The sequence below is a fragment of the Ictalurus furcatus genome, chromosome 21, assembly GCF_023375685.1.
Source record: "Ictalurus furcatus strain D&B chromosome 21, Billie_1.0, whole genome shotgun sequence".
NCBI lineage: Eukaryota > Metazoa > Chordata > Actinopteri > Siluriformes > Ictaluridae > Ictalurus > Ictalurus furcatus.
In genome coordinates, this window is record NC_071275.1 from 15751663 (window position 1) to 15771571 (window position 19909).

The 19909-nt window shown below is 37.5% G+C and overlaps 1 protein-coding gene across 2 annotated transcripts in view; it reads left to right on the plus strand.

Annotated features, from left to right (window-relative positions):
* cdh4 (cadherin 4, type 1, R-cadherin (retinal)) overlaps positions 1-19909 on the plus strand; it is a 455069-nt gene that overhangs the window by 120052 nt on the left and 315108 nt on the right. The window lies entirely within an intron of this gene.

Here is a 19909-nt window from a genome sequence, read left to right on the forward strand (position 1 = left end):
TGACATTTTCATCTTCATGTCATTCCTTCCATTTCTAATCCATCTCCTGGACCCAGCTGAGACATCTGTCACGTTATTAACTAAGGGCTGTATTCAATGTGGAGTTGGGAGGTGTAGTGAGGACTTAATACAAAAGGCCTGAAGAAACTGTATTCAGACCTCAGATGTAACGGCAGATGCCCGATATTACATAATGTAAATATTTCGATTCTATACTTATTTAATGTGTATTCTTTCCCTATCTGTTTTTTGTGTAACTGAGCTGTTGTAACAAGGGAATTTCCCCAGTGTAGGATCAATAAATGTTATCTTATCTTATCTTATCTTATCTTATCTTATGATCTCATTTCATTGATTTGAAAAGAATCCATACTATTAGTCCACAAAAACACTTTGTTTTCACACAGAGGACATATGAGGAGACGGCATCTTAATTAGAGACACTGCTTAACATAAAAAGAAAAAGAAAACATTTTTTTTTAATGAATAAAATGATGACAGCTCTGTCAGATTATCCTTCAAACAGTCTGCAAATTTCCTTTGCAGGAAAGCGCTTCAAATGAACAACGACTGTGGCATTATTTTATGTATTCAACAACTCAAAATAGGGAATTGAAAGCATGATAAAATGTTCTACATCCCGTGCAGGCGTTGTGTTTTCATTACCTCGAATTAGTATGTTGTGTTTTCATTAGTGCACAATGAACTGTCGGTGCACAATATAAAAAACGAAAAGAAAAAAGAAATGATGGGCTGGATCAAGTGCTATTGTATAAGCTGCTGAATAATGAGTGCGGAAGCCGTTTTGGTGATCAGTACAACTAGGACTATTCATGCAACAGTATATTGGCACTATACTAAATTCCTTTTAGATATTTATTTTTTAGATGTACAGTACTGTGCAAAAGTTTTAGGTACATGCAAAGAAAAGAATTGCTGTAGAGCAAAAAAGGTGCCTTCAAAATAATTAAATTGCATGTTTTTTTTGTTTTTGTTTTTTTTTAAAATACTGTCAAGAGAAATAAACAGTAGTAAAAGAAACAAAGTCTGTATTTGGTGTGACAAAAAAATAAATAAATAAAAATAGCAGTCTCTGGTACAATTAGTGTAGTTTTATAAGGAAATGAGCTGTAAGTTTTATTGAGCATCTTGTTGAACCAGTCACGGGTCTTGTGAAGACTTTGACTGTCGCACTTGCTTCTTTGTGATTTTTGTCTGAAAAGTGTCTCTTACCACTTAATATGCTGCTTTCTTTACTGATACACAAACCTTTTTCGGTAACATTTAATTTTGTGCTGGAAAACTGTTTGGGAATCTAAAATGTTGTTTTGGACTGAGTCAGTAATGTAGAAGTCCTAAAATAAAAAATCTATAATAAAGTTTGTACTAAAAAAAAAAATATAGGGTGCCTAAAACTTTTGCACAGTACTGTGTGTGTGTGTGTGTGTGTGTATAATCACTGTCTTTTATCTATCTATTTATTTATTTTATTTATCTCTTGCTTGTTTCATCATGTTACATTTGACAGCAAACAGCAAAGGAAGGAAAATGCAGTCTGCAAGAGATTTCATTGTTCATGTCTAATATTCGTGGTCATCTGTTCTGTAGTAACTCCTGGTGCAAAGCCAGAAGGTGTCTTTTTTTTCTTCTTGCTTGACGATGATAGGTCGCAGCTGCACTAGTGATTATAAATTTGATTCCCCTTTTGAACCCTAACGCACATCTGAGTTGGTGTGTACCTGGTTTATGCAAACGCCCTTCCCATTGGCACTGGGACTGTTCCTGCATCCAAAGTGACCTAGAAATGGCAAACTGCAAGAAAGGACTAAGGTTTCTCCGGGGAGGAGGACATGTGCTCCTCTCGCCGTGTCCCTAACCCCTCACATGTCCCTGCCTTCTGTGCAGCCATTTAGAGAAGCCTTTCTATGCCAGGCTGCTGAAGGGCATCTACACACACATGCCTAAGCACACACCCAAACAAATGTCCTAAATGGGCTTTGGGATTAGAGCAAGATAATCAGTGTATAAGGCAGCGCTCCCTAACACAAATTGTTTTCTAGGATGAATTGTTGGTCTCATGATAATATTAGCTAATACGATCTGCTGATTAGATATTCACTCTGAGGCCTGATTTCGAGTGCAGTGTGGAATCTTTATAGCTCACAGTACCAGTGTGTATCACAGGCTCAGTGTCACTATTACTTTTATTTATTTATTTATTTATTTATTTTTTTACAAGCTTTAAAAGTTGATGCCCTGGCCAAGATAAAGCAGTTTCTGTTAGTTATTGAAAGAGTAGAAAGTTCATTACATACACTAAAATTAAAGTGCTTCTGGAATATGGTTACTCCGAAGCATCATCTTTAACTGTTTTCCGTGTACATTCATACACACAACAGTAGTCACACTACACTCCTATGCATATTGGATTGTACCCCTTCTCACACTACGTATAGTAATGTCTACCCACTTTTCTGTCAAACTTTGGCTGGTAAGTCACATCGAACATGATGCCCATTGCTAAAATGCATGTGCAGATTTTGCAACACACCTGAGCTCATCTTATTTTGTCAAGAAAGCACAAGAAACTGCTGCTAAATGGTAGGTGTGTTTACAGAAGCTTCGAATTTTTTTCCGTTTAGGCAGCGCAATCTGTCGAGAAGGAGAGTCTGCCATGGACAGACTCTCCTTGGAGAGTCTCCTCAGAGTTCTAGCATACTGTATTAGAAATAAAGTATGAAATATTATAGAATGAAAAAGTCTTGTCTTTTTCATCTTTCATGCGAGAAATCGAAGGCAGCTTATGACAAGAAAGAAAATAAAAAGAAAAGAAGAAAGGAAGTTGGCCGAGGCATGTGGGAACAGCCTCGCTGTGGGATTTCAGTGCTGCCTTGTGTTCACTAGATATTAGTCTGTTGCCTTTTGAACTGAAATGGATCAACCACTGTGACTGTGTTTCTCTTCAGCATCTCTCATCCATCTCAAAGTAAGTCTCTTACACTGTGCTTCTATTGCTTGCACTTTATTTATGTATGTGTTTATTTATTTATTTTCCAAAAATTAAAGTGCAACTAAAAGGCAGTGCTGAGCAAATAGAATAAAAAGAAAGAAAATACGGTGGCATGGTTGCACAGTGGGTAGCGTCGCAGCCTAACAGCTTCAGAGTTTGTGCAGAGTTTCACATGTCCTCTCCGTGTCTGTTTCTTCCGGGTTCTCAGGTTTTCTCCCACCGTCCAAAATCCCAAAAACATGACAGTAGTTGCATTGGCAACACTAAATTGCCTCTAGGTGTTAATGAGTTTGTGAGTCTTTGCACGGTGCCCTACAATCAACCGACTGTTGATTTGCTCGTGTTTTTAACACGGGCTCCTGCGGCGTCTATGCCTCATCGATCGTTGCAACAAATCTCGACAAATTTACAAAGTTTGGTAATCTCTAATTGAACTAGCAAGAAATGTTTATGGTCCTGGTATAAATACTCATGGTTGTAAGTGTCCCTATTCTCATGTTTTGTAAAATGAAATCTACTTAACGTAGTACTCTTGTACAGTACAGTTGTCTTAGTCATTTATTACTGTTTGGTGTGAGTAGGCATAACAGTTTAAAATGAAATAAGTGAAAGTGTCAAGTAGGACACCTTATTTTCAAAGAAATGTTTTTTCTTCACAGCTCTTACAATGTTTCTGCCATCAAATGCTGTTGTTTTCCTTGGCTGACCTGTTCCATGTCTGGTTGTTAGTACACCAGTGGTTTATCCAGTGGAATTGTTGTATTGGCTATGCCCAAAGCTTGTGCAATGGCTCTGAGACATTTTCTCTCTTTTCTCAGCTACAAAAATGGTTTGCTTTTCTCCCATAGACAGCTCTCTGTTCTTGTTATTGGTTTATCTTTTATAACAACAAATGCCGTCTTCATAGTTCTGTAAACAATCAGTTTAACAGGGCACACCTGGGCAGCAAGAAACACCCATCGGTCACATGTTCCAATACTTTTGATCACTCGAAAAAAACAGGTAGGTTCAAACAAAAGGTGCCATGTTCTGAGTTGTTTAACACATCTAGATGTATATCTGAGGAAATGAACGCTGAAATTCTGATCACTGTAGACCCAGAGCCATTTAAAATAGCTTTGTAATGCTTCCGAGATTTTTTTTTTTTTTCCGAATTCCATTTCTGGAATTTATTTCAACTTTGGCATAGTCTGTTACTGGGTAAGACCTTTTAACCAACTTCATGCTGTTGAAAAAGTGTTGATTTGATTGAACAGGGTTCGCAGTAATCAGGTTGTGTCTAGTCCAGATGAACTCCGGGGGCAAATACATTTTCACACAGTCCCAGTTGGTATTGGATAGCATTTTTGCTTCAATAACTGAGATATACACAAAAATCAGAGGTCACGTAATTAGTTAAATGGAGTTGACCTGTATGCATTTAAGTTGTCACATGATTTCAATATAAATACACCTACCCCTTGAAGGCCTCAGAGTTTGTTAGAGAACATGCCTAAATAAACAATCCACGGCAACATTCTGGAAAAATACCAATCAATGTTTAGGTTTAAACAAAATCACAAAATTGAACATCCCACAGAGCACCACTAAATCCATTATTAAAAAAGGAAAGACAACGCACCACTGTGATTCTGCCTAGAGGCGGTCCACCAAAAGTCAGTGAACTGGTAAGGAAAGACCCAATAGGCAAGTATTATGGACTACTTTGTGTCACTGCCCCACCTCTGACTCTCGAAGCCACGCCCCCACCTTCTCCGGATACACACCAATGATTGTTTGGATGAATTTTCACATGAGGCACAAACTTATCTCAGACTAAGGAACAATAACCACTAGATGTCTTCAGCAGAGCTGTGGGCCTACTGATGACCAGATGGCCATCTCCTCAACTGTTAGAGATGGAATACAGCTGGTTGGCCTGTTTCTTCTGGAGCTCAGGGCAATCGAGGCAGCTAATTCACACTCACTGAATCTGTCTGTGTCTATGTGCCAATCTATATGGAGTACGCCTACATACCCCCGACCATCTGTGGCATACAGCACATCAGGCTTGTTCTGGTTTACTTTTCTGCTGCTTCCTTTGTAACAATCGCTGTGTTTGTCTGCCTGCCAGCAGAATAAATCTTTTTATTAGGAATTCTGCTGGAAGTCAGTTTCCAGTACTGTTCCTGCCATTCTTATGAGATATTAGCCCATTCTCTGAACAAAATTTTGGCAAGCTGCATGCTGAAATGTAGGAAAGAGCCAGATTGAGACATAATTGGATGAACAGAGTGTGTCCCTATTTTTCTGTTGTTATATCTGACACAGCCGAGAGAAAGAGATGGACAAGAAGACTGCTTTGTGTTAATGAACTACATAAAAGTAATGTATAAGAGTGAGCACATTTTAATATAAACCTGTGAATTGAAATACAGCTGGCACTACTGACCGAGCTGCTGTTATTAAAAATGAATCAACACCTTCTAACCAATCAGACTGAGGATTTAACAACACCGTGGTGTAAAGTGACATTAAAACGTGCTTATAATGCGGTTTCTATAAACAGTTGACACGAATTCTAGAAGTAATAGCAGTGCTGTTGAATTCTCAAATCTGATTGGTCAGAAGGTGTTGCTTAATTTTCTGTCGCAGCAAGACAGTAGTTCCTGCTGAAAGGCAAATCACAGATTTACATTCATTCAAATATGTTATTGTTTCTATAGTAACAACCGGACTTATGGTATGTTGGACAGTCCACATAATGTAATTTTGATAGCAAATAGATTTTTAAAAATGTGTTGATATTTAGCAAAGAAAAATGTATAATCGTTGCTGTGGTAAGCTTTGTGTAAATTTATAGTAAATTTATTTAATATTATGAAAGGCATCTGCAATGTCAGTACATTTTACCACCACAAAAAAACGATGGAGGATGTTACATTTCTCTGTAATACAGCGTGAGAAGCTGTATTTTTGTCTTACTAACTTCAAGATACGAGAAATAGAGAGGCCAGAGAGGGAGCGAGTGTTCAAAGCAGCTATAAACTAGGTGCTATCAGGAACTAACTTGTTTTGCAAATGTTCCAAAACATTAAATTTGACTATAAATGGATAAAAAGTTCAGCATCAAGCATTAAAGATTTCAAAATGCTGTGGTATAAGAAAAACACTGGTAATGCTTCATACCACCCCCTCGTCAATCATTTTCCTAAAACAGTGCATCCTGAAGTGTAACCCCAGGAATGGATTATGGCAGGTGGCACTCCCAGGTCACAGCTCTCAAGCCCAGGGTATAATCCTAAACTAAGATTTTAGTGGATTCGGACGCCGGATCCACTGTGACCCTAACCAGGATAAAGTGGTTACTGAAGAGGAATGAAGATGAATGAAGGATTTGGGCTCTGAGAAGCCTCCAGAGATGAAAGCTTCCCAGGGAAGAAAAGATTTTATTTTTAGAGTCAATCTTAGTCAAGACCTAAACACAGCTTTAAAACTTTATTCTAGTGCAGAATGTCAAGACTAATATCCTAACACTGCCAATAAACTTTAGCACTAACTCTCCTTCAATCTAAAAAAAAAAAAAGTAACCTATTTAGCACTATTATTTGACTTGCAGCCTGCAGTCCACAGCTCTCTTTCTCTGTGAAACAGCTCCTTCTTCCTCTATCTCCATCTCATCAGCAGGAGTTATGAGTAAAAAGTGGATGAGCCTGGGTGAAGTGGAAGAGATCAGCCCTTCATCATCCCTTGTTGCCTGTCTTTCTTTCTCCATCCCATCCTCTCCTGCAATCATCCCCATTTCATCTCCTGAGCCAGCTTACCAGCCCCTGCAGTCTTATTCAGCACACTGTGAAGCATTAAAATAAAAAAGTGCAGGAGAACACAATATTTGCTCAGTTTTAGCTTATATTTGTCATTCCCACTTACTTTGTCTAGACCCTGGCATACCAGGTATCATTAAATAATTAAAAAAAAAAAAAAAACATAATTAAAACCAAATCACAAAAATGACAACAAAAAAATTACATAGTCTATGACGATTGTCAAAATTGGTAACATGAAGCAAAACATTACTACTAATAATAATTTATGTCCCTTATGTATAGCTAAAAACTAATAATTAATTGTTCAGTCATGTTAGCGGCTTATCCGGATATTTGTGAGCAAGGAATTTTATATATTAGACTTTCACAAAGAAGGTTGTTTAAGAAGGATGTTTTAAATTAAGATTGAAATCAAATGAAACACTCACAATAATTTATGATGTACCTCTCAGGCTGAAAATTAGCCAAACGTATGTGGAATTAAATTTGTGCCTAAAGTATTGAACATAACTTTTCAAGACACGAACAAAAATATACAATGAGAAAGCAGAAAGACATTCTGAAACTGAAAACATCATCATCAAAGTTTCAAAGTTTTCGTTCACCATTCTTGCACAAATCTGACGCGTGGGCAGGGCTTAACAGTGATTTACTCTCATTGGCTAGTGAGATTTGGATAATCAGCTCAAGTGTCCAGCTGAGGAGGATGACGCCGCCGCTCTGTGCTGCGCTGAGATGCTCATCTAGAAAAAAATTAAAAATAGTCCTGTGAGACTACCCAAAGCTCTAATATTAATTATGAACTAATATACTGACTATGTAAGTAATTTCCACTACAAAGTACAAATACTATAACTATAGCGAGAAGCGCATCCAGAACGCTCTCCAAAATTCACAACACAGAAGTCTCTACTTCCTGGTCAGGGAGCTGTCGATCCAAATCTCACTAGCCAATGAGAGTTAATCACTGAGAGTAAAGCCCCACCCACACGAGAGGTGTGCACCAGAATGGCGAAAGTAAACTTGTGGAGCATAAATGAAATTCATTCATCAACCATGATTAGCGAAAACGAAGCTTAGAAAACCGTTAACAAAGAACGCTGTTTATTTGAAGACCGTGTTAAAGTTTTGCCACCGAGTTCACAGTATTCAGTTTCAGATTGTTTTTCTTCTCTCTTCCTTTTCTTTGTATATTTTTGTTCGTTTCTTGAAAAGTTATGCTCAATACTTTTGGCCAAAATTTAATTCCATAAACATATTGTATATTTCTGTAAGCTGTATGCACATAGATATTTCTTTTTGTGTATAAAACCATTGATTGACACTTTCAATTTCATTTTCTATTTTCTATTATGGCAATGTGAATTGTAGTCTTATTTATGAGTTTATTACTTTGCTACCACATCATCCAATTACTGTTCATGCTTATCTATGAAACACTTATCCATAGCAACAGGGCCTATGTAGTGACTCATTCTCTGGCTCAATCTGACAAATAACCTGATGTAATACAAAACAGCTGCAGCAAACACTAACAGTTATCAGCTTTACAACCAGGCTCTAAAAGATGGGTCCATGTGACTGGTCACCTCAGCATGGCTTTTGTACCTATAACGAGCGGGTTACCAACAGCCATGGTATTTTCCTGACACTTTTATTAAGCTGACATTTTGTCATTTTGGTTCAACATTCTGAATGAATTGTTCTGACATATGTGCTGGCTAGCAGACGCCGGACTGTGATTTGTCATGCTGATTGAACCTTTGAGTGGGAACCCCACTGCTGGCTTGATCATCTCTCGCTTGGACACAGGTGTTCTCATGGCAAGCATGAATTTTTTGTATGAAGCATGATGTTTTGTAGCCTTGACAAGGGCCACAGTTAAAAATGACAACATGGGCAATGAGACTGATGTGGAAGGAATATATATATATATATATATATATATATATATATATATATATATATATATATATATATATATATATATATTTTTTTTTTTTTTTTCCGTGGGTTTCTTGGGGTTCTATAGTGCCCAGACTGACACTCTTGCTTGTTATTGATGTTTCATTTTGATTAAGGTTCCAATTTTTATAACTGTCTTTCTAATTTAGATCCAGTCAGTTCCTAATGTAGTTTCTCTTGTATTACCAGTTTGGAAGTCTCACAGGTTATGCTGCTTGCAGTAAAGCTTTTGAAAACACCTCAAATCGGGCCTCACTTATCAGTCTTTTAATGAGTTTGTGTGTAAATGTTTTTGTAGGCTGAATCAAACAAAAAATTCCTATCACATTTTCAGTAATGCTGATTTTCTTCATATTTGCATGTTTATGTTGTAAATTCCAATCACCTCTACATTACCAAGCATGTTCATAGCACAGCTGATTTGAACTTAGGGAAAAACACAAAACTCCATAAAAGCCAAAGCTCTAGAGATCTGAGAACAACAAAATAAGACTAAACAGTGAAAGAGCAACTCCTAAGTATGACATGCGCTAAATCTTCCAGTAATGCAGCTCAGTCATTGCAGGTTATTGACTACTACATAGGGTGCCATTTCTTTTCATCTTGATTGGCTAGTCGTATTTGTCTTAATTAATGGATTATGGATTTATTTATGGATCTGTATATAAATCTATATAAACTCATGCCATTTTCAGGCTAAGTATAAATCAACATTCACAATAATGAGTCTCCTTATAAATAAATTTGTAGGAGCTCTTGTACGATACAAAAGGTTTTAGTGGAAAAGCTTTTCGTGTTGTTTTCCCAGATTGTTGACCAGGCCAATTCACAGGCCCATCACAACCGCTACCACAATCTGAGTCTACACCAGGGAGGATTTTCCACCAATGGTCTCCACTGGCAAAAGCGAGACTGGATCATTCCACCCATCAGTGCACCTGAAAACTCCAGGAGAGCCTTTCCACTATTTCTTGCCAGGGTGAGTGAACATTAGCACCGTTACCTTTTGTTCTATAAGCAGCATTTTATATTCAGTGCCTTCCTGAGTGGGTTCAGCGCAAACCTTTGATGATGCTCATGTTTATGTTTTTGTGTTCTTGTACCGAATATTTTATCATCTTTCACTCGATTGTCGGAACATTTTCCGAGAAACTGCTTATTTGTTCATGAGTCACAGCCCTTAGAGAAAAATCACATACATTTTCATGTAACATGTTATGCCCTGAAATTGCACAACACATTATGTGAATAATATCTGATTCAACTGACATGAAAAATTAACATGTACAAATAAATTAATCATGTGGGGAAAAAAGTTGTCAATCATGTATAAAATCACTTGTGGAAGTAAAAGAATTGTGTAAAAAAAAAGAAAAAGAAAAAGAAAAGTTGCGTGTTTAAAAAAAATCACTTGAAAATAAATTAATCTTGAAAAAAATACCTTCAAAATAAATGAATGGTGAATAATCACATGAAAATGAATCATGTGTCAAAAAATTCAGATGTAAAACTAAATGAATCATGTAAAAAGTGGAACTTGGAACTAAATGAATGATGAAAAATGATCATGTGCAAAATGAGTGAGGTGGGGAAAAACTGAATCATTATCATTAACTGAAAAATTATCACGTGAAAATAAATTCATCGTAAAAAAAAAAAATCTCAAATTAAAACAAGTGAATCCTGTGCGGGGTCACGTGAATAAAAATGAATCAATGAGGAAAAAACAATCGTGTAAAAGAATTAGATGTGAAAAACAAACTGCAAAAAAAGAATTATTAGAAATCGTCTGGAAAAATAATCACGTGAAAATAAATCGTGTAAAAAAATTAACTAAAATTAACGAATCGCATGTGAACAATGAATCATGAGAATCAAATCCTGTGGAAGAAAGAATCATGTGAAAATAAATTGTGTAAATACGTAGAGCAAAAACCAAATATGAACGAATCATGTGGAAAAAAAATCACGTGCACAAAATTAAAAACACGTACTACATGTGAGAAATGCGTGTGAAGAGTCTAAAAGGCAAAAATCTCATGTGGTGTGTGTGACTTTTCTGTAACCCAAACTGCTTGAGTAAATATTAAATAGTATTCAATATTTAACGAGAGAAACAAAGCCCGTGTTTTTACTTGTGAGTGTAAATCCACATGTGTTGCCTCTGAATGATGAAAGATGAATGATCAGAACTGTAACTCTTGAGCCTCCATGAGAAAGACTCGCACTTCGGGACTCTCGAGTCCGTCCTTTTTCTGAAGTCTACACAACAGAAAGGTTTCACAGAAGAACATACTCACGAGCCTCTGTCCAAGTAAAGAAAGAATTGATCGGTGAAGGCATTTGACAGGGTATACGGCCTTGTCATTCTGCTGCTCTGACAGCGATTTGTCTTGGTTTACTTGATAACGGGAAGAAGAATGAGGGCAGTTTGGATGGTTTATGATCTATGCAAATATTATGTTATATGTCTTCTACACTGGAAGTGTCGTCTTTCTGGATATCTCGATGATTTTCCAGGTATATTGCTCCTAGATTTATGTCCAGAAGTCAGCAGGGATTTTACCAGCCCGCACGTCAGTAAAACATCAGGACAGGAACAAAACTGAACAAAAACCGTGCGCACACACACACACACACACACACACACACACACACACACATTATCCACAAGGTCAGAGAGTGTTATCTATGCATGTGAAAACTCAGGTCTGTCTTATCTTTCATTCAGCCCCCTCAGGATGAGCTGAGTTTTCTGAGCACAGTCCTTATCCTCACCTACTCTGTTGTGTCTGTGTACTTCTCTGATTACACATGGGGATTACAGCAATCTCTTTTCTTACACACACACACACACACACACACACACAAACACAAACACAGACCAAGCCCAACAAGGCAGATTAATAAGGAAAACTCGAACCACCCACAACTATGAACTTTGCAAGCGTGGAAAGCAGCTTGGAATTAGTTGGAGAAGTGTTCTGATAACCTCATCCCCTCCTTTGCGGTTTAAGACGTTTGGACTTAGCAGACCTCCCTCTGTGGGTGTTTACTGGTAGCAGTTCTCTAAGACACAGTTGTCAGTTGCTATTTTTCAGCCCTGAAAAAGGGTTACATCCGTGCACCCAGCCAGGAGAACCAAACTCCTTCAAGCACACAAGATTTTATTTTTTACTTTTTTTTTTTTTGTTTTTTTTTTGTTTTGTTTTGGGGGGGTCTATCAGGACAAAGTTGAGAGCTGCGACTACTATAACAAAAATAATGCAAGCATGCAAAGTAGCATATACAGTATAGGAAAAATAAATACCATACACTGTCATATATAGAAGATAATTATTATAATGTGAGGAACGATATCAAGTTCCACATCAGTATGAATTACCATGAGAGAATCATGAGAGAAGGGGAGGGTGAAGGTAAACCCAGATTATAAAGCACTGCTGAAGCAATCACACTCCTTTATTAGCAGTGGCAGTATATAGTAATGAAATTCATTATACATTTATTCATGTTCTTATCCAGGGTGAATTATTAGTGAGGCAGAGTACTATCTAAACATCCAATTGTGTGTGTGTGTGTGTGTGTGTGTGTGTGTGTGTGTATGTATATACAAATATAAAGATTAGATTGGGTTCAGCTTTGTCATTGAGCAGAGCACATGTAGAAAGCCTACGAAATGCAGTTAGCATCTAACCAGAAGTGCCAAACAGCAAGTTGCATTAGGTATAAAGTGCAAAGAGACAATGAGGTGCAAATGATATGTGCGAATGGCATATTATCAACGGTGCAAATGTATTAATTTACACTTTATTGCCACCCTACCTCATTGGTGTAATGAATAGCAGTGCTTATGAATAATAATAATAATAATGATGATGATAATAATAATAATAATAATAATAATAATAATAATAATAATAATAGTGTATAGCTGAGTGTTAGAGGGTTATGGGTCTTGTTTAGTGTTTCTCTGTCACAATTGCACACTCTCACACTCATTCGCACACTATGGACAATTTGGTAATGCCATTCGCCCTGCAACGGATATCTTTGGTCTGGATGAGAAAACCGGAGTACCCAGAGGAAACCCCGCAGGAATCTGAGGCAGGAATCAAACCCCCAACCGCAGAGGTTGTTTTTGGAACTGGAAATGTTTACATATAAAGAAACTTGACTGTTTTTTTCCTTTCTTAGGATTGATTTTTATTATATGTATACTTTATTATATTTACTATCTAAGGGATTTTTTTTGTCACTGAAAGTGTTTAAGTAAATTTTTTTAAATTAAATAAACCTTTAAGAAAAGTTAGTTTTTGTAGTATTATTATTAGTTTTATAAGAAAATAATTGGCTGATACTCAGCGTTTCAGTATCGGTATTGAAAAAGTGGTGTCATGGCATCTCTGTTATTGTTAGTAGTAGTGTAGTAGTAATGTAGTTATTTGTTTGCACGTGTATTTATTCGTTTGTTTGTTTGTTTATTCAATTGAAACAACTGAGCAATATTTTTATCTGAGAGTGAATTTCCAGCAAGTCCAGTGATTTTTTGAGATTTTCCACATTACGTAGAGCTTTCAGTCAGCAATATTTAACTGTTGTGTTGACTAATATCGTAAATGCTGCCATGTGCATTTATCATTTTTGCATATTTTCTTTGTGCCACACATACACAAAGCGCACCCCTTGGACCACACCGTGTGCTCAGCCAAAATCAGCTAACTTTTCACTCCGATGAATATGGCAGGTGCTTGTCAGATAAATGGGAGGTTGAATCTGCAGATGGGACCAGCAGAGTTCATGAGCAAGCTGAAAGTGCTGAGAACTGGCACACTGGCCTTGAGTCGGACACAGAACGAGAGAAAAAGAGATGCTGGAGGGAGAGACAAAGTGTCACCATGCTTGGAGACCAGCAGTGAAGATGAGCACATTAGTTTCAGGCTGTTTAACACTTATATGATTCCCCTCAACAGACTAGACACACACACACACACACACACACACACACACACACACATACACACACACCTTTCACTGTGCAATAAGGGAGCATGTAGCAATCTATTGTTACTAGAACCTTGTAGCAAAATGACCCTTGCTTATTTTCATAAAAGCTATAAATGCATGCATGTAGCCTGCACACACAAGTCACGCAAGTACAAACAACCCCCTCAAACCCTATTTGCTTTCAAAAAAAAGTTCTGAAAGCAAATAGTGAGAAAGACATAATGTGCAACATGAACTGTCCTTGGACCTCACTATAAAAGAGTAAATGTACAGTAACAGAAAAGTCTTGACTTTCAACTAGCTAAACTTTCGCTGAAGGCTAAACACCCACACAATGGCAAAATCTTTATGTATGTGATTACATTTCTAGACCTCAAGTGAGGTCATATTACAGATATAATCTGATCGTGTGCTTTCCATAACATGCTGTGTTGGGTAAATGTCCAGCTGAAGCTTTTACACCACTTCCTGACATAATTAGGTGCAGCGAAAGCAGCGGTCACAGGATCAGCGCTGCTTTATGTACATGTTTATGAAGGATTGGGATTCATGGAGGTGTGCTGAATATGACTTTATTAAGAGAGCGTGTGAGCGTGCCTCCTGGTAATTACAGTGCTGTGGACCAGCCTGAAGGAGCTAAAAGTTCATTATCTCTGAATATGAATGAATATAAGAGAGTTAAGGTTTAAAGGAACTTGAATCCGGTTAGTGCATAGTTATGCTGCAGATGTATGTATGTGTGTGGGTGGGTGGAACATATTAGCATAGAGTCTAAAGAGCAGGATGACTGTGTTTGGTCCAATATGGAAAGAGTAGAAAAATTTATTTCATTAATGAAGTACAATTAATATTTATCCTTCCTTTAACTAGCTAGCCATTTAGCCATTAGCAAGCCAAGCTACTGTTTGTCAGCAAGGACGTTACTGTAGCTGTTAGCTGATATCTTACCTCAGAGATATGCGCTTTCTTATAAGAAGAATCCTATTTTGTATCGTTTCATTAATACAGATTGCATCAAACACCACAAAGTATATTTAAAAAAAAAAGGTTCAGCATCACTGCGAATCAGATTTATATTAATAATTGTTTTTAATACTATACAGGGACTTGTAAGGTGGACTCTACACACATTTTCTACGAGCAGAGATTTACTTAGCATTTATGGACAAAGTCTCCAGTGTCAGTGCTTTGTACCAGTCAGAGGTAAAGCCGTAACTTTACGTTTCCCGACATGGGAAAGTCTTCAGGAGGTTTTACTGTTTCTCGGAACATGGCGTTTTTGTCTTCACTTTGAGAGAGAGAGAGAGAGAGAGAGAGAGGAAAAAAGAGAGGGTTTTGAGGGACTGACTGTTGTTCTGGCTGTGTAGATTAAATCTGCAGCTGGTACACCCAATTCAATTTTCTCCAAAATTGTGTTTTGGCTTCATCTTCTTTCAGTCCATTCAGAATTTTGCAGAGTTCTATGTGATTGTTGCAGCCAAAAATGCTTGATTATTCTATGAAAACGACTCGAAGTGGCGAAATTGTATGGGGTTAGAATTGTTTCATAATTCCAAATAAATAGATTATGATCCACAAATAAATGTTAGGAGTTTCACAAAAATGTATTAAATTCATAAATGAATAAAATGAGATTAGCAAATAATTTATTTTATTTTATTTTTTATTTTTTTTACAAATATGTTTTTATTAAACACAACTCTGCCTAGCATCTAGCATCAAGAGTGCACACAAATCCACAAAAAGGTGGACTCCGCCCACCATCTACTCAAGCCAATTGGGTAATGGCCACGTTGCACTGACCAATCGTAGTAAGTTCTCGCTCCAACCAATCATGTTTTGTTTTGCAATCATATTGCACCAAACTCGCATATTATGAAGGCTCTCCAACACATCAGGAGGAATGACTACAGCACTGGTTATAACCTTGTAACAACATCTAAAAGAAAACAAGCAATGTTATGGGTCAATTCTTTATTTTAAGGGAATGTATGTGTTTTCACCAGTGTTTCCTGTGTCGCTGCTGAAACCAAGGCTAAACCTGAGTTGTGATTTTGCAGTAAATTGAGTGTAGTGAGAATAAAACACTGTGCATCAAGAAAAGATGGCATGGGCAAGAAAGTGTTGTCCTTGAAGGCTGCATGCCAAAGCACAGCATGACCAGTGTTGCTGGTTTTCTTTTATATGTTGTTACAATGATGCTGTTAGATGATATACATGGTATATATATGGTGTTTGTGAACCCTATTTCCGCATAAATATGATCTAAAACATCATAAAATGTTCACACAAAAGTCCTAAAAGTAGATGAAGAGAACCCACTTAAAGAAATGAGATAAAAAATATTATACTTGGTCATTTATTTATTGAGGAAAATGATCCAATATTACATATCTGTGAGTGGCAAAAGTATGTGAACCTTTGCTTTCAGTATCTGGTGTGATCCCCTTGTGCAGCAATAACTGTAACTAAACGTTTCTGGTAACTGTTGATCAGTCCTGCACATCGGTTTGGAGGAATTTTAGCCCGTTCCTCAGTACAGAACAGCTTCAACTCTGGGATGTTGGTGGGTTTCCTCACATGAACTGCTTGCTTCAGGTTCTTCCACAACATTTCTATTGGATTAAGGTCAGGACTTTGACTTGGCCATTCCAAAACATTAAGATTATTCTTCTTTAACTGTTCTTTAGGAGATTGACTTGTGTGCTTAGGGTCGATGTCTTGCTGCATGACTCACTTTCTCTTGAGATTCAGATTATGGACATGTGTCCTGACATTTTTCTTTAGAATTCGTTGGTATAATTCAAAATTCATTGTTTCATCAATGATGGCAAGTCATCCTGGCACAGATGCAGCAAAGCAGACCCAAACCATGACACTACCACCACCATGTTTCACAGAAGGGATAAGGTTCTAATGCTGGAATGCAGTGATTTCCTTTCTCCAAACATAACGCTTCTCAGTTAAACCAAAAATTCTATTTTGGTCTCATCTGTCCACAAATACATTTTTTCCAATAGCCTTCTGGCTTGTCCACGTGATCTTTAACAAACTGCAGAAGGGCAGCAGTGTTCTTTTTGGGCAGCATTGGCGTTCTTCTTGCAACCCTGCCATGCAGACCATTGTTTTTCAATGTTCTCCTGATTATGGACTCATAAACATTAACATTAGCCAATGTGAGAGAGGCCTTTAGTTGCTTAGAAGTTACCCCTTGTGACCTCGCAGACTTACACGTCTTGCTCTTGGAGTGATCTCTGTTGGTCGACCACTCCTGGGGAGTGTACCAATGGTCTTGAAACGTAAATCGTGAATCAAAGCATTCTTTGGCTGAATGCGCATTGTGATGACGAAATCTGCGGTAATTTTGAAACATTGTAAGCTCCTGCGAATATTGCACAGTTTCCTTGATTGTGCGTTAATTTCTGTGATTGCAAAATCCTGGAGGGACCGATCATTAAAATAAACATTCATCTACTGTATTTGTCAATGATGTTTTGATCCACACATCAGCAGAACTGCCACTGTCTTGTTGTACTATTTTAAGATTTTAAACATCTGTCATTTTGTATGCATTGATGAGGAGAGCAAGCAATTTAGCTGGGAAAGTATTTCCTTAGTTGGATTTAGCTGCTAATTTGCTGTCTAATTGTGCAATATGTTGACAGATTGGTTATTGAATTAACTAATTTCATGTATAATACACTCATTACTTAGGACTCAAAATAGTTTACAAGTGAATAGATGGTTAAATGTACTTTTCTTTTGAGTAGTTGATAGAAATACACGCTTGCTAGAGGTTCATAGCAGGGGACACAACCCACTTACTACATTTATGTCAGTCGTACCATGTCTTAGCGACGTGAATATAATCTAGGACATGGTTGGACTTCCATCTTATTGGATGGATGGTTGTTTATGCTATGCTGATGGGTCCACTTCTTGTTGTATCTGGTATAATTTCTAGGTCTCACAAAAACCTGCGGTCTAAACGTGGCATCATCTGTGTATGTATGTGAATGCGCATTTTTGTGTGTATCTGTGTGCTGTAATCTAGAGAAATGGGTGCAGGAAGGTTGCACTAAACAGACTAGAAAAAAGTGCACGACAAAGCAAAAATGTTCATTTCTAATTTTCTCTCTCTTTCTCTTTTCCACGGTTGCCATGTCAGTGTCATCTTTTGCTTTAATTAAACGTTTTTGCTCTTCTACCGCCATCGAATCCCTGAGGATGTGTCCATTGTCCTCATTCAGACAGGGCAAGAAAGTGAAAGCAGTCATTAAACAACACCGCTGTCTCTTGAGCTGTCTGATTTTTAATAGGAACAGGGCAAAGGAGTGTCCACCTCTGCCTCTGTCATTTACTCTCATGATACCTGAATCTGGTCTAATGGCTTTATTTGCACTGTTGTCCAGACAGTAGGGAATTAACCTCATTGTAAATGTCTGAAGAAAGCTGTCTTAATTCCATCAGCGATACTGTATTCAGTGCCGGACTTTTTTTAATTGCTTAGCTATAATTGAGTTTGTGATTTTGTTCTTTTCATTTTTAACCTCTATTAATATTAATTAGTTTTTCTAATTACCTCATTTCACCACTACTCTATGCCCATTATATGAAGTGGGGGGATAGTTTGGGATTGTGGCATGTATGCAGACTGAAATGGCTTGTGTTTGCACGCATGTGTGTGCTCATGCAGTACTGAATATTGATCACTGATGCTTTATTCCCAATGGCATACATTGTCAGTATGTTTCACGTTTATTCATTTCCAAAAGAAAGAAAGATCGTTTATAGCTTAACTACTAATTATCTTCATAACAGAACAGGTCACACCTAATGAGCAGGCATCAATAACTGTAAGTCAAATAAATGTAAAGTGTTCTCTCGGTGTCCAAGTGGATTTCTGCCTGGTTTTCCAGTTTCCTCCCAGCTCCAAAAAACCATGGCAGTAGGTGGACGGGCTACTTTAAGGGAGAGTTCACACTTGACGCAAATACTTGAGTCTGCACCCATTACAGATTCTGAGCTGAGTTGGGGGAGGGGCTTTTTGCTTTTATTTGCAAAATGGTAGGACTTGTTCATCTGTTTGTTGTTTTCTTGTTTTATTATTTTCTGTTAGTCGCAACACTTAAGCAGTGATGAACAGCACTTTTTGGATGCACGGCATGCATCCAGAAGCAGAAAAAGTTAGTAATGATGTTGAACAAATAAAAGTTAAAGAATGAGTAGCGCTGCAGAATGTAGCACATATAGCAGATAGCTTCCTGATGCACACTGCACAGCGGTTTTGGTGGAAGCAAACCTCAGACCATCGTTTTCTAGTGGACCAAGGATTGATTCTCTTGACTGCTCCCAGGCTCGAAAAAGAGCTTTCATACTTCACCAAACATACTAAACATACTAAACAAATGCATTTGCAAAAACAAGCTAACTCGCCTTTATGTGTGAATGAGTATGTGAACGGGTGTGCGGGTGCCCTGAAATGGACTTGCTGCAAATTTTGTTTTTGATCAGGTGACTTTTTCACTGGTTTAAAGTTTCATTCATTTTTAACTTGTCTTGATTTCTACTATAAACCAACTATGTAAAGAACAAAACTGAATGGAATTTGAATTGAGCTTTTACACCCTGATTTTAATCTTAACATAGAGCTATTGTGGCAGAAGGGTCAGGCCCAGGCTCACGTTAAAGTGCACAGGAATAGATCGGGTTTAAATTCTAACATAAGCCCTTTTGAGTCATCTCCTCATGTACCATTGGCTTTTCATTTAGACTAACTGACACCCTATCAGAGTGATCTATAATAGAAGAAAGAAGGGGACAGGTGAAGGGAAGAGCAAAAACTGTGGGGAAGGAAATCCATATTTCAGAGCGTCTTCACTGCACTTTTAATTTTTCATTCATACTGAGACCCATGATGGAGTATTCTGAGCTCACATTTATTCTCTGTGGAATCATGGATAAGCGTGCAAGATTGGTGCTGTCACTGACCCTTGCTTGAGGTATATTTGAGCTCCATTGAGTAGTTGATGCTTTTAATAATACATTTTTGGAATTTGTCTTTTTAATAGGGTGATTTCTGCCTTTTTGTCTCTCTCAAAAGGGCTTATTTAAAAATAAA